Raw genomic sequence first — 6,878 nt, 5'->3', positions numbered from 1 at the left:
TATAATATAGTATAATCATACTTTAATATGATAAATAATATTATATAATTTTTGTAAATATAATAATTTATTCATATACTATTAGCCGGAAAAGAAACCGAGACCAGAGGCTAGAGGCTAGGCATGGCGACGCTCAAGGGCCATGGAGAAAAGGAGATCATGAGAGCGAACGGTGGTCATAGGAGGGAAAAAGGAATTAGAAATGGAGGGAAGGAAGAGGGAGACTATGACACAAGGGGAAAAGGAGAGGGGGAAGAGAAGCATGTACATGATAGGAGGAGGAATGTAGAGATGGAGACATCAAGGGAAGAGAACCATAATTTATTTGAAACAAGGGATGAGAGGAAATATCAAAATACTAGCTAGGTGGCTTTACAAGAATGAGCGTGTCTCATCAAGGAATAGCCCCTTCCTTTTATAGCCAAAAGAGGGGGTCTCTCCTCATTAATGTATCCTCCCACATGCATGGTGTGTGTGGAAAAGTCTCCCATGTGGGCTAGGTGGTTACGCACTCTCAATTGTGTGCGACAACCCTTTGCCTCAATTTTCCACATAAATCAAGCCCCATATCTCAAGTCTATGATACTCCCTTGGTCTCTTTCCAATTTTATAATATGTTCAAACCTCTAGGAGGACAAGTGGAGGGTTGGCACAAGGAATCTTGCCACCTCATCCTACTTTCCCCATTATTTAACTAGCTCTCTGACAAAATATGAAGAGGGGAGAGGAGAAGAGTGGAGATGAGGAGAGAGGGCACAGCTAGAGAGCACACCACAAATGACTAACTGTACGCTAGAATTAGTTGAAAAAATAGAATATATACAAACCCTTTTAGGGTTAGGGTTAGGGGATCTAACCCTTTCCTTTATAGCACTCTATAAGGTTAGTGCTATGCACATATGATCACGTGATGGTGCTATGCACACATGATCACATGATGTTGAGCGTGAACTCTCAACACCTTCCCTCAAGATCAACATCATGAAGTAGGCCTTCCCTCAAGATGATGATTCTGGGGAATCGAAGAAGGACTGAGCATTACATTCCATCACACCCCTTTAATGGGAATGTCCTTCCTCTGCAGCAAACCAAGAGCTAGTCAGTGTTTCTCGAATAGCTCTTTACCGAGTGGTTTGGTAAAGATGTCTGCAACATTTTCTTTGCTATCACAATGCTGTAGTGTGATGTCACCAAGTAACACTCTTTCTCTGATGAAGTGCTCTCTGACATCAATGTGCTTTGTTCTGGAGTGATATACTGGATTTTTGGCCAATGCTTGAGCCGATTGATTATCACACTATATTGTTGTTGGCTTTGACTCATCAAAGTAATCTGTTTCTGACAATAGTCTTCTGAGCCATATAGCCTCACATGCACCTATAGTGAGTGCTCTATATCCTGCTTCAGTCGAAGACAAAGAAACAGTTGGCTGTTTGTTTGACAACCATGATATAGCACCTTGACCAAGGAAAAATGCATATCCCTGTGTCGATCTTCTGGTCTCATGATCTCCAGCATAGTCACTATCACAGTATCCATACAACCGTGGATGACTTCCTCTGTATTCTATCCCAAACTGTCTTGTACCTCTGATGTATCTCAAGACTCTTTTGGCTGCATTCCAGTGAGACTGTTTTGGATTTGCCATAAACTGTGCTACTGAGCTTACTGCATAACAAATATCTGGCCGTGTGATTGTCAGATATATAAGAGATCCAATGAGTTGCCTGTAGTATCTGTCATTGACTGTAGGCTTTTCTGAATCTTTAGTAAGTTTCAAACTCTGTTCCATGGGAGTGGCTGCAATCTTGCAATCTGCCATATGAAACTTCTTCAGGAGACTGTCAACATATTTGAGCTGACTCATGAATGTGCTATCTGAATCTCTCCAGAACTCAATTCCAAGACAATAGTGCATAAGTCCAAGATCTTTCATGTCGAACTCTGCAGATAAGTCTTGTTTTAATTTTCTGATGAAGCTATCCTTGCTTCCTGTCACAATCAGATCATCTACGTACAAAAGTGCAATAGTAATATCATCCCCTTGAACTTTGTAGTAGAGAGTATGATCTGCATTGGACTTCATGTATCCCAGATCAGCAAAATACTTGTCAATTCTGCTGTACCAACTTCTGGGTGCTTGCTTTAAGCCGTAGAGACTTTTCTTGAGATGGCAAACCTTGTTCTCTTTTCCTGGTTCAACATAACCGGCTGGTTGTTGCATGTAGACTTCCTCGTCTAGATAACCATTGAGAAATGCATTCTTGACATCGAGCTGATACACATTCCATTTGCTGAGTGTCGCTAGTGATATCAAGAACCGTATGGAATCCATCTTTGCTACTGGAGCATAAGTCTCATCATAATCTTGACCATATTGTTGTGCAAATCCTTTTGCAACTAATCTGGCTTTGTATCTTTGAATACTGCCATCTGGATTGTACTTCACTTTGTATACCCATTTGATGGCTATGGCCTTCTTTCCTGGTGGAAGGTCGCATAATTCCCAAGTGTTATTTTTATACAAAGCATCCATTTTTTCATTCATAGCAGTTTGCCATTCTGGCTTATCTACTACGTCTTCGAAGTACACTGGCTCTTCTGTAGCCATGATGGTAGTCATAAGAGCATAGTTGGTGGTTTCCACCTGAATTGCTTTGCCTTTCTGAGCATATGTCAATCTGGCTGGTGGTCTGCTTTCCCTAGTAGACCGTCTGAGCTGCTGTGGTGCTGCTTGGGGTGTTGCTGGCAATTCTTGCTCTTCTTCATCAACCTGTTCTGTAGATGACTGTGAAGTCGATGCTTCTATCTCCTATGTAGGTGAGGTTTTCCATTCTGATTCCTCATCGAAGATTACATCTCTGGAGATAATGACTTTGCGGTTGATGGGATCATACAATTTGTATGCTTTGCTTTCTTCACTGTAGCCAACCATGATGCATTTGCGTGACTTCGCATCCAATTTCCTGCGATGATCATCATGTATGTGGGCATATGCTATGCAACCAAATATGCAGAGATGCCCAATGCATGGCTTGTGTCCAGTGAATGCTTCATAAGGAGTCATACCTTGTATTGGTTCGGTAGGAAGCCGATTAAGCAAGTAGTTAGCTGTAGCTATTGCTTCTGCCCAATACTGATTCGGAAGATGCTTTTCACTAAGCATTGCTCTAGCACTGTCTGCTAAAGTCCCATTCTTCCTTTCAGCTCTTGCATTTTGCTAAGGAGTATCTGCATATGTGAATTGTCTTCGAATGCCATGATTTTTACAAAAGTTCATGAATGCTGAAGACATGTATTCACCTCCTCTGTCTGATCTCATGACCTTAATCTTTCTGCCTGTTTGGTTTTCTACCATGGCTTTGAATTCTTGAAATCTGGCAAACACTTCAGATTTCTCTTTCAGAAAGTAGACCCAACAATATCTGCTGTAGTCGTCGATGAAGGTCAAGTAATAAAGTGAACCATTGATGCTGCAGGTCTGGGCATAACCCCATACATCTGTATGAATCAAATCAAGAATACCTCGTGCACGAGAGGTACTTCTGACAAAGTTGGTTCGCTTTTGTTTGCCGAAGCAGCATGCTTCACAAACTTTTCCAAGAAACTGTAGCTTCGGAATCCCAATTGCCATATTTTGATTCCTGAGATCTAACAAGTACTTGAAGTTGACATGACCATATCTCTTGTGCCATTTTGCAGATAGTGGCATCTGTTGCATTTGAGCTGACATGGCATGCTTATCTGGTACTGTAGCTAGCATCCTGTATAAGCGTCCTTCCTTGACACCTTTTGCTACTAGCTAACCTCTTTTGGATTTGTCTCTGATAGTGCATTCATCACCGTCGAAGATGACTTTGTAGTTGTGTTCCGTCATTTGACCTACTGACAAAAGGTTCTTGTTGAGCTTCGGAACATAGAGCACATCTTTGACTAATCCTTTTGTACCAGTGAAATTGTTCATGGGGATAACACCTGTCCCTTATTCGGTGTATTGTCTGCTGTGTAGATGACATTCTTTTGACCTTCTAATGGCTTCATTTCTGTGAACCATTCCTGATGATTTGTCATATGAGATGATGCACCGCTGTCGATGTACCAAGGATCCTGTTCCACTTGGTCGACTTGATAGCTGAAATCCTCTTTGGGATTGAAATCAGTGTCTAGGTGCATTTGTCTAGGTGCATTATATCAGTGTGATGCAATTCCTCACTTGCAAGAAACATATTGCCATGTTCATTTGCAAAATGAGTGTGACTAGAATGTCCACCACGATGATTTCCTCTTTCTCGGGAATTCCCTCGATCACTGCTGGATTGACTGCCTTGGTCGTACTGCTTCTTGCGGCAATCTCTTTCATAGTGTCCAAACTTGTGACAATAGTTGCATTGAATGTTTGACACATTGGTGGATGCATTCCCTCGTCCTTGAAATCTTCCTCGGTTGGAATGATTTCCTCTTTGCTGATTCTGATGTTGCTGAGGATGATGCTGATGCTGACTTTGATTTTGTTGATGATGACCACTTTTCTGATATGATCTACCTCTGTTTCTGCCTTTGCCTCTGCTTCTGTCTGAAGCTGTGAATGCTTGATCATTAGAATGACCTTTACGTGCTTGAATGGCCTGAGTCCTGAGTTCTTCACCAAGTAGAACTGACTGAAGTTCTTCCAGTGTTGGAATTTGCCGTTGGATGGCAATACTCTGGACTAGATTCTCATATCCTTCTCCTAGTCCATTCAGGATTACTTGAACCATTTCTGAGGGATTCATAGTCTCTCCAGTTGATTGTTGTAGTCTTTGATGCGGAGTACATAAGCATGACCGGTTTCATTACTATTGCAAAAACTCTGGTTGATCTGGTTTCTCAGGGTGAGAATCCTGGATGTGTTCTTGGACTCGTAGAGAGCTGCGAACATATCCCATGCTTCTTTTGATGTCTTGACTGTGTTGAGCTGTCCTAGCATGACATCTTGCACATTCTGCTTGATCAAGTGATAGGCATACTTGTCTTTCTTATCCCATTCTGCTTGAGCTTGGGCAATGGCAGGATCTGCTACTGGTGCGGAAACTGTTTGTGTAGATGTAGATCCCGATGTAGATCCCGTTGCTGGTGCTGTGACAACAATGGAGTAGAGCTACTGGTGGCTAGATCAGCCAATGGTCTAGGTATAGATCCATCGACATACTCCCATTTGTCCTGAAGCACAAGAATGGTCTCCATTCGGTATTTCCATGTTTTGTAATTGGAGTTGTCTAACTTAGTAGATGCCTCAAGATTGAGGTTGCTAGTCGACATGGTGCAAACAATGTACTCAAAAAGTGTCCTGGAAAACTCTGTATGAATCAACTGCAAATACACTGAAGATGCCAAGTGAAATCTCTATACCGTCGGTGAAGATAGAACTGCAGTAAATAAGATCTGATCTGTGTTACAAGGCTTGTGGCAATGATGCCGGGAATAGCCAAGAGGCTTTACAAGGCTGAAAAATGATGTGCACGATGCCGTGAGATAGCCAAATAGGCTTTACAATGGTGGCATGTGTGTGTGAAATCAAGTGCTATCTGCCCACTGAATCAATCTGCAATGCCTCTGAACTCTGAAGTCTGCTCACTGAACTGATGAACGTAAGGTTTCAGGTAATGTAATGATGTGAAATCGGATGTGAGCGTATGGACTGACTCCAAGTAGGTACTAGTCGGGAATTTCGGGCATGGCTTAGATTGGCAACTTGGGGAATTCAAAGCATCCCCTCTATGGCGATCTAGTCTACTCTGATCTAGATCTAAACGAACCATCGATCGATGAAAGAGCAGCAAATAATTCCTTTTCTTTTGTTCTTTTTAAGTGCTGGGTCAGATGCGTCGATGTAGAGGCAAATGTGCGTGAAGGAAGTGGTTTTGTCGGCGGGGCTCAAATGTGAGTGTAACTTGCGCCGAAATGTGCGCGTGATGTAACGAGCGCGTAGAGCACGAAAAACCGAGCGACTTTCCTTTTTGGAGCACCCTCAAATTCTTCCTGGATCAAGAGATATGACTTGATCTAGGTGGAGGGGCAAAAGGAGTGCAAATGGTGCTCAATGATGATGTGTCACTGTGAGTCACATGTAGTGATGATGTGGCACTGTGCTTAGCAAGAGGTGTGCCAGTGAAGCTCTGTGCTGAGGTGGCAGGAGTGTGCACATGCAGTGTGTGCACAGTGTGCCTGGCAAGAGACTGTGCCTGCAGGGGTCAGTGCTGGACTGCTGAGGTGGCACAGATAATGTCAGCAGGGTGATGTGGCAATGCTGATGTGGCACTGATGACGTGTCACTGATGACATGGTAGGTGACGTGGCATAAGTGACGTGGCACTGATGACGTGGCATAGGTGACGTGGCACTGATGACGTGGCATAGGTGACGTGGCACTGATGACGTGGCACATGAAGATAAGGTTGCCACGTGGCACATTGGAGACCTAGCCTACGTGCTATCTTATCCTGCCACGTGTCGCTTTTTGAGAAGCTAGAATCTTGTGAAGATTCTGATGGAATCTATGAAGATTTCGTCGAGGCTGCCGTTGGAGATCGTGCGTTGCTGTGCATGGGCACTTTGAGGAGCCACGCGCCTTGTTTTTGGCAACTGCTGGGTGCTGGTGGAGTAGCCCGTGGGTTGTTGGAGCCTTGCACAACGCTGGAGAGTCGAGGAGCTCGTTGATGGTGTGTGCTACTTGTTGGAGGCACAAGAGCTCAAAGCTACCTGAGCCAGCTGGTCGTAGGCGATGGAGACGATTGAGTCGAGCTCTTGGAGCTATCGCGTGAACTGAAGCTCATGAGCAAGTTGGTGCTGGTCGAGTTTCTTGGAGGGCGGCCGTGCGTTGTGGTAGAGGCAACCTTTGT

The sequence above is a fragment of the Dipteris shenzhenensis genome, chromosome 31 (genome assembly GCF_047967505.1).
Source record: "Dipteris shenzhenensis isolate YYH24624 ecotype China chromosome 31, Dip_SZ_1.0, whole genome shotgun sequence".
Lineage (NCBI taxonomy): Eukaryota > Viridiplantae > Streptophyta > Polypodiopsida > Gleicheniales > Dipteridaceae > Dipteris > Dipteris shenzhenensis.
The sequence above is the reverse complement of the archived record's forward strand: the minus strand, read 5'-3'. Positions refer to the sequence as shown.